This window comes from Ascaphus truei, chromosome 4, assembly GCF_040206685.1.
Source record: "Ascaphus truei isolate aAscTru1 chromosome 4, aAscTru1.hap1, whole genome shotgun sequence".
NCBI lineage: Eukaryota > Metazoa > Chordata > Amphibia > Anura > Ascaphidae > Ascaphus > Ascaphus truei.
In genome coordinates this window covers 165,032,848-165,054,304 of record NC_134486.1, presented here as the reverse complement: position 1 = coordinate 165,054,304, position 21,457 = coordinate 165,032,848, and the positions used below count along the sequence as shown (strand labels likewise).

General features: G+C 42.1%; 2 long non-coding RNA genes and 1 pseudogene across 3 annotated transcripts; 1 reads left to right on the top strand and 2 right to left on the bottom strand.

Annotated features, from left to right (window-relative positions):
- Nucleotides 1–5,025, bottom strand: part of LOC142492339 (HEAT repeat-containing protein 5B-like) — a 43,971-nt pseudogene extending 38,946 nt beyond the window's left edge.
- Nucleotides 467–3,963, bottom strand: LOC142493142 (uncharacterized). The gene is made up of 2 exons (XR_012801016.1): nucleotides 3,912–3,963; nucleotides 467–2,773 (listed from the first exon to the last, which is right to left on the bottom strand). It is a non-coding gene; the product is annotated as an uncharacterized LOC142493142 (long non-coding RNA).
- A 301-nt stretch (nucleotides 5,026–5,326) lies between the features above and the next one.
- On the top strand, nucleotides 5,327–20,077 carry LOC142493141 (uncharacterized). 2 transcript variants are annotated; one of them, XR_012801014.1, is made up of 5 exons: nucleotides 5,327–5,478; nucleotides 9,624–9,746; nucleotides 16,559–16,603; nucleotides 19,742–19,823; nucleotides 19,903–20,077. It is a non-coding gene; the product is annotated as an uncharacterized LOC142493141 (long non-coding RNA). The 2 variants fall into 2 exon arrangements; XR_012801015.1 differs by lacking the exon at nucleotides 16,559–16,603.
- Nucleotides 20,078–21,457: the final 1,380 nt, after the last annotated feature.

Genomic DNA, 21,457 nt, shown 5'->3' with positions numbered 1-21,457 from the left:
AGCTGTGGGGGGTGTCCCGGGAGCTCGCTCCGCTCCCCCGCTGACTGGTGGGGGGGTAAAAGCGCGGGAAACGGGGAGACACGGGGAGAGGAGGAGGTGCGCGCGGGTCACGATGAGTTGTAGGCTGATGTTCGAGGAGGAAGAGGCGGAGCCTCCGGGACCGGCGGGTAAGAGAGCGGGAGATGTGTGTGTGTGTGTCGTCACTCTGCCTCAGGCCAATGAGAGGTGTGCGGGGGCGGGCGGCCCAAGGGACCAATGAGATTTCCCCTAGGGACACAGGAGATGCAGACAGGCATACAGTGCTTTCACAAATATATAATAAGATATGATGTGACTTCAGTCAACTAAATGCATTATTGTATAATGAGAATTAAGAATCTATGGGCAGCACTACTATGTGTCACGGGAGACCAGGTTTATTAACACCTTTTTATGACGGGATCATTGATTGAACAAAGCAAGGAGGTAAAAGAAATTGTAATTTATTTCAGGAAAAGACATACACACAATGTAACACAATTTACAACGTTAACACACTTACTGGGAACAGGGCTAACGAATACATCTATCCTAAGAATGAAATTCCCAAAAATGACCTCTGTAGGAACCCTTTTCCTTGACCGGTAGGTACTCACGAAAGTCCTGGAACTGATCTCGGCGCAATGCCAACTGCGACCGCTACGTTCTCAAAAAGCGGGACTTAGAAACTTTTCTGAGTTGAAAATCTTTAAAGCCGGCTCGAGTCTATTCAGTAGAGAGCATCTTTGAATTTGCCGCTGTTGGTTTGGCACTTGGAATCTGCGCTCCTGATTGGCTGCAAGTCCCTTTATGGGTTTCAGTGTCTCCCTCACTAACATCTGCAGCCTATCAAAGCGTGGGAATTCTCCTGCCAGCCAATCACCGATTTGCCAGTATTGTAAAGCTGGGTGGGCACCTTTCTCAGTCTGTCAAGGGGCATGCGCCAACCTGGCACCTCTGCCTTTTTGCATACTGAGCCCACCCGCTGTCCAGGCTCCACAGAGTATGGGTTCTGGCAAACGGTGGTCGGATAGCCCCGTGTTAGCCCAGGAGGCGGGTACTCAAGCAGAACTGCAGTACCCCTCCTGTTCTAACACCTTGGCATCCCTGAGACTTTCAAGTCCTGACTTCTCACAGACCCATAGGCACCAAGCGTGGTAGCCATCTGGTCTGCTCGGAAGCCATGACTTGGAAATCCCACAGTTCATTTACAGGTTACCAGTACATATACCTATTAAATATAATCCTTTAATAAAATATACTGTGTCTTATGTGTGGTAAAATATATAAGTCTCTGTTCTGGTGTCAGGGATGGAGTGAGTGTATATAGCACCTACCCTCACTAGCCTCATACTTGGCACACTTTAGAAAAATAACTTGTAAAACTTTTACACACACGAACCACTCTCAACTTTATCACTTACCTGGAGTGCCCCCTGAACCGCAATACTAGGTCCAGGGTACCTGGGCATGTATCTGGGTACCACTCTTTATACTAGGGACCCCATGGGTGACCGTAGGTATACATTAGCCCCTTCATGCCCGTTTACCTTGTCTGGAAGATGCTGCAGCAGGAATCCTGGCAGTGAGTAACAATAGCGTTTTCAGAGTCAGGGTTTGCCCGGAGCAATGTGCTTGGCTGTATCCGAGAATCTCACTCGATTCCCGGATCCAATTCCTGGGGTATCCCATAACTCTGTAACCCCGATACATAGCCACATTCTGTGAAGAATTTCTCTGACAAACCAGCTCTGAAACTTACAGCCTAGAAACCTCCCGATCCCAGCATCCCAGGAAGGCAAAACACACATGATTCTTTATTGTCGCATAATTTGCACCCAGTCACAGTAATGCATTTAGGACATCTGGGTCCAAGAGCTGACACTCTAGGACCTCAACTCACGGATCAGGGGTAAGCAAGTGGGCTGAACCTTTATTAGTGAGCTTGGTTAACCCCTTCACCGTTACACTATGGTGCTCAAAACTTCACAGACCAGTGTTTCTGTGCAGGCAATACATATTACTTCTTTGCAACTTTTTCTGTGTACATCAGCGCCGCCCCAAAAGCGGGCGCCTGATGGGGTTCTCCCAGACCTGCTCCCATCTGCACAGAACCAGCGTGCCAAGGATTAACATTTGCTTGTACTATGTGGAACATCAACTCTACCCAATGGAATGTTAAAGAGCCAAGAGGGCAAAGGCCTTTGAATTCACAGCTGCATTCAATCTGAACCATTTCAGTGTACATCTGTGTCGCCCCAAAGGCTGACAGACTTTGGCGCAGCCGTTGGACAGTCAAAGGGTGTGAGCTGTTTGCTGATATTAAAGGTTCTTATTTCAATCTGAAACTCAACAGCCCTTTTATCCCCTCTACCCAATTTTCCAACTCGGTCCATGAAATGTATAACTTCTGTTCTTGTAATGTAACCATATATTGTAATAACTCTATGCCAAGGACAAACCTGAAAACGAGGTTCCTACCTGGTAAAACATTTTTATATAAAAAAAAAAAACTGACCTGTTGACCTAAATAATTACCGCCTCATTTTTTTAAATACTCTTACTTTTCAATTAAATATAATTTTCCAGAAGTAAATAAAACACAAGGATAGGATCATTGTTGAGCCTTGCAGCCACAAATCTACCATGTAAAAAGTGCTTACAAAAAATATTTGAGGAACACTACTTGGCTCAGGAGTTGCTAGGGCAAGTCCAAAGCTGCAGAGACCAGGGCTGAGGCATTCAAGGAGCCGTCCTACAGGGCAGCAAAAAAGTGAAACAAATTATTAATCATGATGACTCAATGAAAAACATGACTGAGGTTCCTATGAATAATGTGCATCTTTCTATTATCACCAGGTCCTACGTAATGGCTTGATACAGTGGCTCAGTGAGTAAAGACACTGACTTTGATAACGACACAGAGTTTGAAAATGGAAACTGAGCAGGGGTTCAAATCCCGGTGTCAGCTCTTTGTGACCTTGCACAAATCACTTTATCTTGCTGTGCCTCAAACTAAAAACAAATTGAAAAGCTCTTCAGGGCTATATACAATGCTGCATACTGTGCACTATACTGTAATTGTGAAGTGCTTTGTGTTTAGAAGAAAAGGGCTATATGAAATAAAGTTATTATTGTCACCCACCTTTGATACGTGAATGAGACCGCAGTCACCATTATTAATATATGCACAGGAGTGAATGACAGGTGCTACAAGGGTATTTATACAGTAGTACCAGTGTTGATCAAAAGAATGATCAGAAAGAATCCCCTTATAAATAGCACTCAATTGTCATATATATTATTTAGAGTGGACACAAATGGTCCTGCTGTAAATTACAACAAATCTATTGTTGTAATTTCCAGCAGGACCATTTGTGTCCACTCTAAATAATATATATGACAATTGAGTGCTATTTATAAGGGGATTCTTTCTGATCATTCTTTTGATCAACACTGGTGCTACTGTCACCCACCTTTATCTGTTTGGCTAATAACGATAGCATAATTAGTTCTTAAATAGAACAGCTGCGTTGCACAGCGACATATATATTCCCAATAGCGCTATGTACATTAATGGCGCTATATAAATAAAGACATACAATACAATAGTGGTGCTATTTTTCTTGCAGAACCTAATCCTCAATACAATAGCTGTAATGAAGTCACTAGGATAGCAATATAAACAAGAAAACTTCCATAACGAAAAAGTAGCCGACACTGACATTCTACCTCATGGCTTTTTGCTATAGGACTTTTCTGTAATGTGTTTCATTTGACTGTGCATATTATTTTTGGTTTCGATTATTTATATGATTTATCAAAGCGCGATACAGAGTATCACTCTCTTTCTGGCTGTAACTGCCATTCAAATGTTTTTGGAAGTTTCTTACCTTTTTTGCCTTCGTTACAGTTTACATGCAAAAAAAATAAAATAAAGAGTGGGTCAGCAATTTGCTTGTAGGTAGAGCTCACAATGGGTCTTATCCCTAAAACACACCAGAGCATTTGGTTACCATGGAAATACAGTATGTCCAGCAACAAATATACACATACTGTACTTGTGTTACATTTAACCGGTTATCTCTCTTTGTCCTTATCTAGGATTGCCCTTTAAGCACTTTTTAGATAGAATACTAGTTATGTAATTATTCAAAGGAAATACAACTGATTTCCACATAAAACATGTAATGAATGCTGAACACAGACTTCTTGGTGTATTAATTAAATGCATTGACAGAATGGGTGACAATTCATAAAATGTTAATCAAGAAACCTACCCTGTTTGCAGCGGTAAGTACTTTGTCCAGGAACCGCAACCATTCAAAGATGAAGACAGACTTCTTAGCCTCTGTGATCTGCACCAATGCATCTTCCTTCAGCAGCAAGCTGTGAGCCAGCTCAATTCCTGCTCTGATGCTTTGTCCACCTCAGATCCCTGATGCCTGAGGAAGACAAACAAGTTAGCACCTATTTACACACAATGTCTTACTGCTCTCTCCTGGTCAGACACCCGCTAATGATTTGTAATGGATATAAGAGCCCCTGCTACCACTCCCCTGGGTATTTGCATCTCTCTAAATCCTCCCCAGATTATGCACCCTCCTTTATTACCCTTCCAGGTTACACTCTCCCCCATTATTATCCCTCCCCAGGATATACAGCCCCTTATCTCCCAAACCTCAGGATATATACCCCTCTTATTTCCCCTCCCAAGGATATATGCATCCACTTTTTTTTTTTATCACTCCCCAGGATATATACACACATCCCTTATTCCCCTTCCCCAGGATGGGTGGATACATCCATCTCACATTAGCCCTCTCTGGTTATACAGCTGCTGTCAGATGCCTCTGCGGATTCCTCTTCCAGGAAGCTTCTTCTCTCCCTTCACCACACGTCGTGAGCGCGACAAACAAAAACGCGTCATGAGCGCGACAAGCAAAACCGGCTGCTGGTCCTCGGCCGCGCGTTGACACAATCACGTTTGCGGTAGCCATCTTGCATACGGTCAACTGTGCCCCTGACAGCCTCGCTCCCCGGCAACAAATCAATAATATAAAACCCCAAACTAGATGTGACAATACAGTAGTTTGCACCACTGACACTGAGATTTTTAACACCAATAAATATGTATTTACAGTGTATCGTTTTAAACACAATCTGTACTATAGACACGAATACACGGTTATCTCAGCATATGGATCTTTCATGTCAACTCACTTCTTGAGGCGCGGCGGGCAACGTCTTATTTTGCCAGAAACAGTGATGACGGGAGAGTTGTTTTGCCAGTAACAGTGATGGCGGGAGAATTGTTTTGCCAGTAACAATGATGGCGAGAGAGTTGTTTGCCAGTAGCAGCGAGGGCACGTTCGGTGCGGTCACGCGTCAGATATCGTACGTTGCAGACGTCACCTCGCTGACATACTTGACTATAACTGCTGCCGTCGTCTCCGCGTGGTAAGAACACGGGGTCACGTGGAAGGAGGGGCGGGGTGAGGTTATATAAAGCCCCGCGCAGTGTGACGTTGCTGCAGTTGTTGTGTTGGGGAGAGCAGTAGTGTGTTATACGGCACATTATAAGGACACGTGTTATCTGTAGGAGATAAGTGGAGGGGGTGACATTGACCTGATGGCAACGGGTTTGCTTTATTAAGGCAGTCCATAAAAAGCAGCCCTCCCACGAGGGAAACATAACAGCAGTGTATAGCAATCCTCGGCACGTGCGCAGCAGATACTGTGCTATCTCTAGTAACCCAGCAAAGCCCATGCACCGGCTGAAAGTGTTTCTGTAACCTGCAGCATGGTGGCATTCTGTATTTTAAGTTGACCTTGATAACAGGGCTGGGTTTTCAAGGGAAGTGAGCGCCATCGCCTTATGTAAGCAGCTAACCAGAAACTACAGTGATTTGTACAATTATTTGGAAGGGGGATGAAAGAAATACAAATGAGCCTCTCAGATATTTCTATATTAAAGCTAATTTAGTTACTGTAGGCTTAGATCTGTTCATTTCCCCCCCCCCCCCCCCTCAGGTTTCTGGCAACTTATTTCCCTACAAAAACACCACTGACGACAGAAATAGAGAGGCTTTTCTTAAGAGAAGGATCAACCCATGCTTTGAATTAAGGGATATTTTTAACAGATGGCAGAGGTATATGGAGTATAAACAGTACTGGTGGATTATGTACATGACTATCATCAAACTAAGTAGTTGTCTAGGAGCTCTTCATTAGGCTACCACATAGAGACAAGTCTAAGGGAGGCATTTCTGTATTAAAGATTCTCCCAGACAAAATATAAGTACCATGCCATAACTACCTTTTATGATGTTTTATTATCTAAAATAAATAAGGCACATCCAGTGAACTAGGGTTTGGAAATATAAAAAACTACAATAATTAGTATAAAACAAATGTGATCCATATATGTACAATAGAAAAATATATCAACTCTTAATTATTGGGGGGGGGGGGGGATCTATAATGTATAAAAGGGGAAATGTAGAAGGCATTGGCTCTTAACATTTATTACAGATTAAATGTTTTTTTTTTTTTTTATCAATTTCATTTTAAAATAAGTCACACTTCCCCCTGTCCTTGAACATTAGAGATGGGTGGGGAAGTGAGTAAGAGGCAGAGCGCAAACACTGGGCAAAGCGATCCTCCAGGGGTGTATCACTGCATTTGAGGGTTGGGTGAAATATAGGGGTCCAAAGATCCTGGTTTACTTGGCGGCTCTGCCTTCTTTGAAGATGCCTCGTCTGAAACTGCATATTACTAGCTTACCTTAAAATGTCAACAATTACTATGGCTGACTGATACAGCAGTAATAAAAAATGTACATATCGACATCGTCATTTTTTTTATTATTGCAATATTACTATCATATCAGTATAACGCCCAACTCTACAGTGACGGTTGAGGGATTAAGTACTTGGCCTAATATGGTATGCCAATAATGAACTGATCAGTGACAATCAGTTTTATGAGCACAGAGTGGGGAAATCGTTACTACTATAAAGGGTTTTTTTTTCTGTTCAAAGCAAATTTGTTGTTGACTGGGCCTTAGTATTAAGAAATAACTTTTTAAGTGCAGTTTGGGAATAAGTCCAATTAATAATATGTTCTTGTATAGCGCTGCTAGTTTTACGTAGCGCTTTACAGAGACATTTTGCAGGCACAGGTCCCTGTCCCATGGAGTTTACTATCTTATGTTTTTGGTGCTTGAGGCACAGGGGAGATAAGGTGACTTGCCCAAGGTCACAGGGAGCCGACACGAGTAAAGAGTTTTAGTGCGCGCTGGCTGTCAAATGTCTCCCTGGAGATCCCTCTTTAATGCTGCTCCCCGTCTCCCGTGATCAGCGAGGCTTGAGAGGACTCACACACATATAACAAAAAGAATGGGGGCGCAGAGAAGAAGGAAAAGAATAACTGAAAGTGCATAAGTACATTTATAAATTCATATTAAAATAACAAGTACACAACTTACGATAAAAGTGGAATCATATGGATCCAAGTACACAGAATGGGTATATCACTCAAACGGAAGGTCCGTAGTCCAGGCAATATCCCCCTCTGGATCGCAGTTGGCGTGTGCTTAGGGGAAGTTCTAAACTGGCGTCCACGTGTAGTGATCCCTGCACTCATGTAGGCAGTGCTAGGCGTATAGCGTTGTCACGTAATTACCCAGCATGCAATGGCTATCCTATGCGTTTCGTGTCACACTTCATCAGGGGGACAGGGAACAGGTTCCCCTGCTTCAAACTCCGTGCCAGTCAGTGTCTTTACTCACTCTTTGATAAAGTTCTGTTCCCAGAACGAAACGCGTCAGAGTGTTACTGACATGAGGTTGTACGTTTTGATTTATTAAAGTTTTTTTGTTTTACACGCCTGGTTGGAGAGTTTTTTCAGTGGAGCAGTGACCGCCGTCTGTTCACCATTTGCTTACCTTTCTTTACTCACTTAGCCGCTCCTCCAATTGACAATAGTTTAAAAATAATGTTGCTCTCTTTCTCCCTCCTTTTATCTATTTTTGATTTAAAAAAAATTATTTGGGATTTCTTTCTTTTAGACACCAAACATTCACAAAATATGAATGTAATTGAGATTTTTGTTGCATGAAGTGATTGGTTTATATACACATCCTCTCAAATTTTCAATGTGTGAGTTATCTGAGTGACCCTTACATCTTACTTTTTGTTTTGGGTAATTCCAGTGTGTTACCTCCATATGTATAGACTTGGGTACGGTACCTCGCATCAGCGGCTAGAGAAATATTCCTCAGGCTGAGGTCTCCCCTCCCCCACCCCCCCTTTGCTTCGAGGAATCAAAATTAGATTGTGAAGTCTGCAGAGATTTAAAGTGTCTACTGTATTTTGACTTTTACAGAATATTGCATAGTTTGTGTTATAAATCTACATATATCAGTTATAATACATTTTGCACCATACGAGGCTTGGCCAAGTATACATAAAAGGGTTGAATGTCTTTCTACTTTAAAAAAGGGCTTTTTACCAAAAATATCCAGGTATACGACTACATTGAGAGCAAAGATTTAATCTAGCCCATTGGTCTGCAATTGGGATTTGTGAACAGCCAATTCATGTACACAACATCAAAATAGTGCTGTGCTATTAAATGTAGTTTTCCAAATTCCTTGTTTTATTCATTTTAGTAATGGGTACTAGAACACAATGGGTGATGCAGTATGTATGAAGACTTGCAAAATGAAGCATGACTCAAATTAAGTCCTGCAAAAATGTCTATCATTTTTACTCTGTTTTCACTTTGCTGGCACCTTTAGTGAGTGGTTTGGGGAGTTGTAATGGCTGAAGAAAATGGATTAATCTTGATAAACATTCCCATGATCAGATGATAGCATGACAATCTACTGTACAACAAACTTGGAAACGGGAAAAAAAACTAGAATGCATTTGCTATATAAGGAATTAGGGTGTTATCCGGTTCTAAGGAAAGTTCAAAGTTTCAGCACTTATTCTAATTATATTGTGTCCATCTTCTGCTGTTGTACAGTATTACATAACTGCAGAATAATTAGTGTGCATATTAATCATTTACTCACATGGTGCAAATGCAGCACAGGAGTATATAAGAAGCAAATCAGTGATGTCAAGATAACTTCTTAGAAAGCAATATATGATGGTAGAATATACTAATATAACATATTAAGTCCCTGTTTTTAGGGTATTACAATGTAGATTAGTGGTTAGAAACCTACATTTCAAGATAAATCAACCTGTGCCCCTTCCCGTCTGTCCAGTTTTTATTTCTATTTAGTATAAACGTACAGGGGGTTATTAGACTGCAGCAGATGTAAGTTATTTGAATAATGATGAGTGGTGTCGTGAAAATGTAGATGGACTACCGCTTTAAAATAAACCTTAAGACCACTATTAAGTTACGTTTTAAAATCGCTTACACAGAATGTGCCAAAGGTGTATCGTAATTGTATTTTATGCATACATCGATAATTTAGTGTACAGTATGTTTTTTCTTAAAAGGTTGTACTTTATTCATAATATACATTTTTAAGTAAATCAAACTACAGTTTAAGCACAACACCCCCCCACCCCCCCTGTTATCAGATTCCAGGTTGGTCGTCAGCATGGAACCCGTCGCCAAGAAGATCTTGAAAGGCATTATATTGCTGGAAGTGGCCGGTGTGGTTGGGGCATACGCTCTGTTTCATAAATTGAACGTGAGCCAAGGTAGTACTGAGGTGCACTCAAAGTTACACAACACAAAGTACCTGCAAGTAAAGACAACTGTATGCAGTCTCGTACACAGAATAGCACCTGCAACATATCTATTTTTTTTTTTAATGCGAAATAATATCAAAATGTGAATTTTCATCTTTGGGTATTTATCTTGATTTAAAGGGGCAGTCCCACGTGGCAGGTAAAAAAACATGAGTATATTCCACTAACTTAGAAAAATTAAACTAATCTTAAAGTAAGTATCCTGTTAAAAAAAAGCACGTTTTACTTTTCTCCAGGCCCATTGAATTCATGCATACAGGTAGCTACTTATCTGTTTAATCAATGATGGTTTTGTAGCCCTTTTTCTGACGCCTTCCTAAGGGACTACTGGTACTGTACACAACCTGCGGCTCCAGGAGATCTGAGCCTCCGCTAGCTGGGAGCCTGGGGTAACGGTTCTAGCGCAGCGCCTCCACTTGCCCAGGATCCCCGTTATGTAAGATTGCCCTGGGCAAGAAACATACCATACAGTGCGTGCAACCAAGTTTTACTATGCATAGGCAGTCTTATCTTATTCTCTATATAACACTGGCGACACACTTTATTCGAGCTCGGCTAGTCCCACGAATTCGGGTATACCCGGGTGTATTGAGGTTTGTGACTGTTTTCTGCCCGAGTGCATTGGGTTATTTTCCAGCCAGGGATTGAAGCATTTTATTCCCGCCTGCTGCAATACTGCACAGTATATATATATATATATATATATATATATATATATATATATATATATATATATATATATATATATATATACACACACACTGCATTACAATTCATGAATTTATGCCATCTGGTAGACACGCGAAGCATTGCAGCCTATTAAATCCTAATCATTATCATTTAACAGATCAGCCGCCCGTCAGCCGCCCGTCAGCCGCCCGTCAGCCAGGCATGAACCCAGGCTGGGAAGGCAAACACAACGGGGCTTGTCAGAGGTGAGGAGCGGCGCATTCCAGGTATCTGCCAGGTACATACTGGGTATTTGCTCGAATAAAGTGTGTCGGTGCAGTAACATCACACATAACTTGCATATATATTATAACGTTAGAGTCCTTATACTATGGTGGCTCAGCCACACCTCTAGGGAATTTGTCCGGTATAACAGTGGCTCCGCCACGCTCTTATAGAGGTTGTCCTTGTAAAGTATTGGGTAGTATGCTCAGTCCGCTAGCCACTTGCTAGTGTCACTACAGAGGTATTCCTAAGGCGGGATCAGCGCCTGATGAGCGGTGTTGGTGCACTTTCCATTACAATGTACCTTCCGGTCACGGCGGTGACCGTTCCTTCTTCACAAAGGATCCGTGCCTCCGCTCCTTGTCCTCCCGATGTCGCGGTGTCCCGCCGTCTGATCCCAGATGACGGCGACCGGCCACAACTCGGTGCGTTGTCCCTAACTAAAGTGACAATTCCTTCCGCTATCGATCGTCCCTGCAGTACCGCAGCCTACGGTGACTCAGGGAATTCTCCTATGGGCCTGAGGGGAATAGCTGACCTATGCAGGCGGGTCACTGACCCCCTGCACTCACACTACCTCCTCCGGCTCTGTCCTCCTCTCCTCCCTAGCGTGGTCTCCCTCTCCACTTCCTCTTCCTTCTAATCCCAGCTTTCTCATTGGCTCCTAGCGTCAGGTGACTGATCCAGACTGACTGATCCAGAGCTCCTGGAAGTTGTAGTCCATTAATAGAGCCTTTCCCTTATTGGCCTGGCGTTCGCGCGCTCCATCGCGCATGCGCGACCTCCACTTTGTTAGTGCCCTCTGCAACATTGCGCAATAACATGGCGGCACCCTGTACTATCGTGCCGTCGCGGAACCTGCCGCACTCCCTCCGCGTAAAGTACCTAACACACCCTTACAGTTTTATACCTATTCTTATACCCAAAAGGTCGAAATAGATGTTGCCTGTGAGTAGGTTTACTGGCTATGCACTTCTTTGCCCAGGCTGTGCTGGAAAGCTGTGTAATACAGCAGGCATAAGCTTTTAGGTCCATGTTATAATGGATAAGAAGTAAAGAAGGACACTGCTCATTTGCATGTCATTACCCAGAGTACCTGGCTACAGTGGAAGCACTGTTAAGCGATAATGGTGAAAGACAGGGTTGCAGACCTCTCTGAGCTATGCAATTTCACCACATAGCATTTTTATTTACTGTATGTACGGTGGAGGGTTTTTGTCAATTTTGTTTACCCACCATAACTATTTTTTGTCTGGTTATACCTATTTCACAAACAATGGACAAAACAAATACACAAATTTACCTCTAATTTTGAGAAGAATAAGATAAACAATGTAAAGACCAACAGATTTGGTTAAGGCCTACCATGGAAAATACGGTTAAAAAAAGATTTGTGAAATATTTTTTTTTAGATTGTTCATCTCCATTTAACCTACTAACATGCCACTGTCCTTCGTTCTTTTTTTGACTCTGCAGGGACTGTTCCTTTAAACTCTGTACGTTGAAGTGACATGGTGTTAGTTAGTTTTGTTTAGACAGCTTGTACAATTATCTTAAAAAAATATTGTTTTACTCTGGTTTCCACATGGTTTGATAGATCCAAAACAAGGGATGATTCACTCAATATGTAATAAGGTGAGAGATAAAGAGGATGAGCCCCAGCTCAGCTAATACAGTGTTAATATGTTCTAGAGGGGTACTGTCAGGGAATAAAGATGAGGCATATACAAGGAAAGAAGAATCCATAAATGACTCACCCAACCTCTTCCAGATTAAATAATATATTAATGTTAATAATACTTTATTAATGGTTAAAACCTACTAGGTCCTTCAAAACCAAGTGATAACCCCTGTTAGGGTTTATGGTGTAGAAGTGTCCTTACATTTAAAACCTCAATAGCGCTGGCATGTGGCATAAAGCCATGTATGAGACAGTTGGTATGACATTAGCCCACCCATGAAGAAGTTCCTCCCGGAACGAAAAGCGCGTCGGGTGATGTGCTGCTTTTCACGTCACTAAGTGTGACTGAGACGCAGGTCTCAGTCAAGGCATTAGACAGGCAGTGTGTTCTATTACGCTAAGCTCTGGCTAACAATCTATAGCTAGATAAAAAGATGTGGACCCACAAGGTAAACACTAGCAGTCAGTATATTAAACCAATACTGTCTATGGAGCACTAACTCGATTTCAGTATACCATTACTGAAGCCGATACACAAAATATAATCTGTCCGGTAAATAGAGGCAGGCATGTGAGACACAGTACGCTACAGCGTCTCAATAGTAACAGCCTACCCTCATCTTTACTATTTGGATAAGCATTCAATTAGAATGATAAATATTTGATGGTTGTGACAATTATCCACACACCTATTTTATCTGTATATACATTGAACACGATCACTCTTCTGGAACCAGGATCACATGTACAGTAGGATGTGAATGACTCCAGTGATTTAACGCAACCCCTTTTGAAAGCACACAAAGTCCTTCTATATTCTTTAACTTTATTGGGGGAGTCAACAGAAATATAAAAGGTACTTGAAGATGGTGTAATGTAGTGCGTGTGCTTCAATAGCTGATGGTGCCTTGGTATAAAGGGGGGCGGGTAAAAAAGGATGGCCTTTGCAGGGGTGTAATGGAGGAAGAATGTACTCACTAAGCCAGCTTGTTAGATCTAAAGCACATGTTCCTGTGACAAGCAGGAAGAGTCAAAGGACCATTCCATAAACAGAAATGGGTAGGGGAACAACAAGGCTAAACCAAACGCATGGTAATGAGAATGGGAGGTTGCCAGGGCAACCAACTGGTGGCAGTGTAAAGATAGAAAGTGTCAATAATGTATCTTTACACATGCAGCTAGCTGCTGGAACAGGGGAACTAACAAGCAGCTGAATTAAGGAGACAGAAATCTGTGAGCTGCAAAGAGACACAGAAAATGTGTAATCCTGTTCCAGGACAATCACAGATAAAGTTACTTCCTGACACAATCCATGAGACAGTTTTTTTTCACGTTTTTTTTTTTTCATTTCTGGGCTCTAAAACGGCCCATGACTTATTTTGTATATATACCGTTCACATAATTATCACTAACAGTATCACAAAATTGGCTATTACCAGTCTCGCCATATATCAACTTTAGAATATCAATATATTATACAGTGGCTCTCTTGGGATCAAATATTATTACTAGGAATGCTTTAACATCCTATTACAGCTCTTACTGATCATACAGACAGTAACATTCATTTCTAACTGACCCTACCAATAGAGACACCAATATATAGGATTCAGGATACTGACTCTTCAAAGGTCACACAAACTGTGTGACAACCATACATGGCTTTATGCCACATGCCAGCGCTATTGAGGTTTTAAATTTAAGGACACTTCTACACCATAAACTCTTACAGGGGTTATCACTTGGTTTTGAAGGACCTAGTAGATTTTAACCATTAATAGTAGTTCTCAGTAATAAAGTATTTACATTAATATATTTATTTAATATAGTAGTTTCATAAAAGTTATTGTAATTTGTTTTAAGAACTTTGTAAATCAGCAAAATGTTTGAGGGAAACTTGTTGATTTGCACTCAACACTTCTCAATTTTTGTATAAAAATATTGGAAAAGTTGACAAATTCGATTATTTTCAGGAACATTTCTAACAAGTGGCTTTCTACGTAAGATATTTGCTTTTGAGGATTTTTTAGTGAAGTTTGATAACTTTAATAACTTTTTTGGAAGCTGCAAATGGCCAACATTTGCTAAGCTTCACCAATCTGTAGAACAGGTGTGCAAACGGGGGGGGGACACAAAATGTTGAAAGGGGGGGCGCTGCGCTTGCAAAGGCCCCGTGCTCTTTTCCACAACATTTAAATTGATTGCCTGGGGAAGAGCGCCGGACCTCTAAATTGCTTCTTCCGTTCTCTCCAGCTTCTCTTGACACTCGTCGCTATGACAATGCAACAAAATGCCAACGCATCACATGACAACGCAACATCGCAATGCCATGACGATAACGTCTCAACGTCACAGAGAGAGATGCCAAAGAGGGGGGGGGGGGGGGGTGTGGAAGTTAAGAGCAGGCAGAGGATGCTACTTAAAAATTTTGCACACCCCCTGCTCTAGAAAATATTTTCCTTTCGATCTCTGGACTCTCTCCGTTTCTATTTTTCTACTTCTGTCTAAGTACTGTAACGGATTTTCTGACCTGGCCTGACCCACCCAATCCCATATTGGCCCCTGTGGTCTAACCAGTCCCCATTACAGTGTGATGTCCGGTGGTGCACCTGTTGGCAACAGGACTCCTGAGTCTCCCGCATGATGTTGTGTGGGGATTGCCAACCCAGACAGGCAGCTGAGGTAGTGTGCTTGAGTCCTACCTAGATCCAGTGCAGCGCCTCCACCTCATCAGGATCCCAGCGTGAGCTTGTGGATGGTCCTGGTGAGGAACTCCTCTGTGGTGCTCCTCTCTGTGCAATGATTCCACACTTACACACGAGAGTGTCTTTAATCAGGAGCATCTTTATTGAATACGGTGGGCCAGCTGCCCTCCACAATGGGTGTATTTAGCCCTCCATTGTTCACCGTACTTCCCTTTGAAAGGTATAGTCCTCCTAATGTAGGGATTCCCTATCCCCGCAGGGATATCTACCCTGTGCCAGGTCCCTGGTCACAGTCTCATAAGCAGCAGCTTAGAACAGAATCACTCTTAACTCCTTCCAGAACTGGGAAGAACTATTACCTAATCCTTCAACAGCTTAGCAACTACTTCTGAACTCCTAACTTTTGATCAGTGCTGTGCCTTATGTATCCTCAGGGGGCTGACACAACTCTGACATCACTAATTATGGATTCAGAGCATGTGACCACTCCCATCCATACATAGGGCACCTCACCAGGGTGTGAGGGCAAACCTCCATAATTACTGCTGGCATGCCCATAATTTACGAGGCCTTATTGTCAGCAGGAGAGATGACTGCAGCCATTTTACAGCATGGTTACAGTACTCTCTGGGACTGATTGTAAAAACTCCAAGGCCAGTCGCACTTTGGGTGAAAACTCCAATTGACTTGAATCAGCGTTTCTGCCATCAGCTGATCCGGAGTTTAAGGAATCAGACCCTTTATGCTCAGTTTGTTTTCTTATTTGTGACTCAATGGGATTAACTTTGCTCCTAATCTGTTTTTCAAGTCTAGGTTGTACCCTGGCTAAACAGTAAATGTATTTAAATTTCACCCAGCATCCATCTGTCTAAGTCTTCTGGTGCATGTGGGAGACAGACCGGGAGTCATAAAAATGCAATGACGAATGTCACTCTCAGTCTGACAGTATCTCCCGATAAAGTAATTTGCTCGATACCCTGCATCATCGTGTTTGACTATCCCGCATCGTGCTTTGATGACTCCGGCCTTAACTTCTAACAACAAAGCTCTGTAACACCATATGTCATAGGTGGCAAATAAGTGAAAGACTGTAGAGTACCATCAACTCTAAAAATAGGTCAAACATTATACAATAGCTGTTGTCCTATCATCTTCTTGTATTTGTTTGTCCATTTTTGGTACCGTTTTAGCCCCAGTTGTTTAGATCTTGTACCATTTAGACTATTGAGGCATTATGTGGACCTAAAGTAAGGGGTGGTTACATTTAGATTAGAAATTTGTGTTAAAATACTCACCTTTTATACAAGTATTCTATATTGTGTGATTGTTACAATAAATATAATATGAATATAGGTGGGTTTTGTACATTTGATTGTAATGTGTTCCACTGATAAATCGCTAATCTTTCTGCCTTTCACTAGATTTCAGGTATACAATGAACAGAAGATTTTCCTCTGTTTTAGAAGGTACATTTTTTTCTTCTGCTTTTATATAGTTCACGGTGGCACTGCCTTGCAGTCTGTGCTGTTATAATTGGTAGGTTTGTGAGTTAAGTCTCAAATTCTGTAACGATTCGAAATTCACTTCTTCCTAAAAGTCAGATAAAATGTAGGCAATAGAAAAGCAGAAGAGTGGTAAGGGGAGTCCCTGAAATGAACTGTGGAAAATATAAGGCCAATCACTCGTAGGTCAACATTGAAATAAACAGAACTTTTTTTTTTTTTTTTTATAACTTTCTTTTATTGGTTTTTACAATGGTAGTACAGTCCACAATCACATTGGTATCATTTAGTCAGCTTTATGACATACAACATCGAGACAAACATGGTAGGGGGAAGACGTGAGAGGGGATGGGGAGGGGGGGCAGGTATCGGCTAGAGGGAGAGTGTAAATTCCTCCGGGTTTTCCATTGCCGCTGACTCTTTCCGCGTGTTTAGAACTGACTCATTAGTCATCCCGCCAAGCCCAAAGACCAGGGGCAGTCGGAGGTCTCCTGACTTTGTCCTATATGTCGAGCTATGTGTCAACCCTCTCGTGTGTCTGTTCCGCCACCGAAGGAGAGCCCATCTGCTACTATCAAAGCCAGACGCTGGCATTGCTCATCCCTGGGATATCGGTCTGTGCCAACCACAATGACCAGACTTTTTGAAAATTTGAACCAGTGTCGTTGACTAGACTTGTCAACTTTTCCATCTGGCAAGCGAACCAAATTCTATTCCGAATTTTGTCTATCGATGGAATTGCATTCTGATTCCATAACGCTGCGGTCTCGCACCTCATCGCCGTAGCAAAGTGTGCTATGAGTTTGTTTCCTGATCTAGATACCTCGTCAGTGGGCTTACCTAATAAGAAAACCCACGGATCTAGTTGAATTTTGAGGCCCAAGAAGACCCTTTGAAGCCAATCTCTAATTTGTGTCCAGACGGGTATGATTCGTGAACAAGACCACAGCATATGTACCAGATCTCCCTGTTCCCCACACTGTCTAGGGCAGAGAGGGGAAGCTCCCGCGACAAATTTTGCCAATCTAACTGGGGTGAGGTACCACCTCAACAATACTTTATATGAGTTCTCCTTCAGTGTCGTACAAATCGAGCTGCTGGCCGCAGCGTTGAAGATCGCCGTCCACTCTTCGTCTGCTAACGGTCCAGTCAAGTCTGTTTCCCATTGAGTCATGAAACTGGGTCTATGTGAGTCATCAATGTCCGCCCTGGCCACCTCCCTGTAAAGGGCAGATACGAGTCCCCGTGTATCGGTTCCCCGATCACAGAGCTTTTCAAAATTAGTTAGCGGTGGTCTGTTTGGGTGTTTGGTATAAAATGCCCGAACCTGGAGGTATCTAATAAAATCTGTGTTGGGTAAGCCCGTTTCTGACTGTAAAATCTCAAATGTTTTGATTGTGTCTCGGCCCTCCAGGTCCTTAAGCCTTCTTAAGCCCCCTTTTTGCCAGTGTGTGAAGTTCCTGCCGATTAGCCCTGGAGCAAAGTCCGGATTGCCATACAAAGGGGCCATTAATGAATCTTTAAAGGTCAATGAGTGCCTATCTTTGGTCGATTCCCAGACCGAGAGAGAGTTCAACACAGAGGGTAGCGGATTCTTTAGCTCTTTCAGCCTAACCTTGGGATACCAGATAATATCCTTGAGCTCTAGCGGGGCACATACCTCCCTCTCCAAAGCTACCCAGCGCCTCAGCTCCGGATCACCATGCCACTGCGTTATTTGGCACAGTTGGGCCGCTTTATAGTAAGCCATCAAGGTCGGCACTGCCAGACCTCCAGTTTCCTTAGGCCTTTGCATGATTGACATTTTTATCCGTGGTTTTTTATTTTTCCAAATGAATTTCGTAACTGCTTTCTGCAGTGCTATAATGTCTGATCTTACCACGGGTATCGGAAGAGTTTGGAACAGGTATAGTATCCTGGGGAGAAGGTTCATTTTCACACAGAAGATCCTACCAATCCAGGATATCCCATAAGCAGACCACTCTTTGAGTTCCTTTGTAAGGGCTCTTAGGAGTCTCGGGTAGTTCTCTTGGTAGAGATTGCGGTTATGTTTAGTGAGAAAAAATCCTAAATATTTTATAGCTCTGGTCTGCCATTTAAATTGAAAGTTAAGCTCAATTAGCTTCTCTGTCTCTTTTGGAATATTTAGGTTCAGCGCCTCCGATTTCGATTGGTTTATCTTAAAACCGGAGATTCTGCTGAATTTATCCAGTAGCCCGAAGAACTTTTTTTTTTAACACAACTTGTCACTGTAGAATCACTTGAGTTATTATTTAAAAAATAAGTTTTCTGTTTTAAAATGATGGCTTCACCATAATAAGTTGATTGTATTGAAGTACCACATTTTCTGTTTGCATTGAAGGTTTTTGAATGCACTACGATAGCACTACTGAATGTGGAGTTACTGGACAGAAAAAGGGGAGGGTGGCTGATTTTCTAAGCATGGCCTACAGGCATTGTCTTAATTTTTAACCTTTTAGAGTGACATTTATGAAGGTCCCTGAAAGCCACAAGGGCCGGCACTCCAGGGACCCTGAATGTCATACCTTTTTTTGCTCGTTCTCGAATGGGAGATTGCATTCATGATTGGAAAGGAAAAACACTCCTATTTCAGTCATCGGAATGCTGGTTGTAACTGATTGCTATTGAAGTGATCACGTGGTTGCGATCCCTGTATCATATAAGTTAAATTAAAGCAGCAATACGGGTTTTACTTTATTTTTTTATTACAGGATTGAAGCAGGGGTTTTCGGAGCTGCACTGTATTCATTTCAGCTCATTGGACCCCCTGCTTCTAGAGATAACGTCATCCAGTGCGGCATTCTATTGGCCCGCGTGACTGGGATGTTTAAACTGAAAAGAGATAACCGTCACACCCTACAAAGTTAATTCTGGAAGTAAGGTGTCCCCAGAGCTGAAATTAACACAGTTCAGCTCTTCGCCTATAATAAATTTAAACAATGATACCTGTATTGCTGCATTAACATATTAGTAATGTGTTTAAATATTCATATATAAATCACACTAGAAAAGTTGTTTTTCACCCGAAGTAAAGAGTGGCATGAAACACCTAATCTAAAAAAACCTTTTGTTCATATATAGTGTACTATAAATCCAATGAATGGTCTGGAATATATGGCACACGGGAACTTGATGCAGAAACGTGGTCTACAATAAAAAAATAGTGAGTTTTGTTGGTCATAGATTTTATGTTAAACAAGTATTTTAGAAAGTTTGTAACAGTAATGTGTCTTTTTTTGCAGGTTTTTTGTGATGGTTATTACACAAACTTCTGCTGCATCTACAAAATCAAGCAATGTAGGATTATTCAAAATAGTCAAGTGAAATCCATCTTCATCCACATGAACAGTGTGACAAACATGTGGCTAGTATTTAGCCTTTGTGTTGATACGTAGCCGAATAAACTCGAGTTGTCCACTTCTGTCATTTATTTGCGAAAGAGAAGGGTTTGCCTTTTAAACAGTGCTAATTTTATTTAGTACCATTTCAAAGGCACTTAACAATTAAAGATGGAGAGATGTAGCCACGTTGGCTATAGTTTTGTTCTGCCTGTTGCATATACTCGCTCCACAAGGCTTTCTGAGGAGTTCCTCAATAGTGCTGTTCAGCTTACAGTTTTGTAATTTCTTTTTTTGTGGCTTAGACCCCTTTTATATGTAGAAGTAATATTGCTATTGAGAGCAAGAAATTACAGTTTGGTATATATCCCGTTTAGTAGATCAGTCGATTAAAACCATAATGCTCATCATTGCATTCGATCCGCGACTCGCATAAGCTACTTTCATTTGCGCGGCCCCATATTTCTTGCGTAAGGATCACTACAAAACTCCTATTGAAAAAAGGTCCAACGCTCAAATGGATATACATAAAACATATACAATAAATACCCTATACATTCAGGTATATGTGCTTACACTTTCAACCTATGACCCACCTGTCACTCTATCCCTAGACACAGGAATAAGGTTTAATTGTGCTAAAAGATACCGTAGCCGGTACGAACACTTGCAAAGTGCCTATTTCCACACCGGCTCACATTTGGGATTTTCTAGGAATGCACCGATCAAAAGCATATCTCTTTCTCCCCTCTTGTTTATACATAAAACATACATTTGCAAAAACAAACAAACAATTTATTAAACAAAAAACACTAAAATAAGAATCTCACAAGGGTGGTGTATGGGGAAGAGAAAACAAATATCCGCAGAAATGCACTTCCCCCCTCCCCATAGAACAGAATAGGAGAAAAGCAGGAAGCAGCCTAGAAGACCCAAATCCAAATGAGGACTGGCACCATGTGTCACTATCGACCCTTCACTTGGCCCTTTGTAAAATAAGCCATCGACTCGCTATATGTACACCTACAGTGCGTGACGTCACCGCGTCAATTGTGTGACCATGAAGATCAGTTAAGTGCTCCCTCTGTGCAACAAAGACATGAGGAAGAGACTGATCAGGGGCGCCCCCCAACGCCAGCAGGCCAGTACCACCCTGCACAACAGGCGTCTATGGGAGCATCCCATCACCCAGCAATGGAGCAAGCCACTCAGGTTAAAGCCCAGAGTCGAGCTGTGGGAGAAAACCACGGATCTCCATACGCATACTCCGCAGCCCTTTTTCCCTCTAGCATGAAGGGACTACTGGTGCTGGCGTTACCTGTGGGCTCACAGAGAGCTGAGCCTTTGCCACTAGGAGCCTGGGTTAACAAATATATAAAGTGGCAGCGCCTTCACCTGTACAGGAACCCAATTATATGAGATAACCCCGAAGAGGAACCAATAATAACAGCTCACAGAT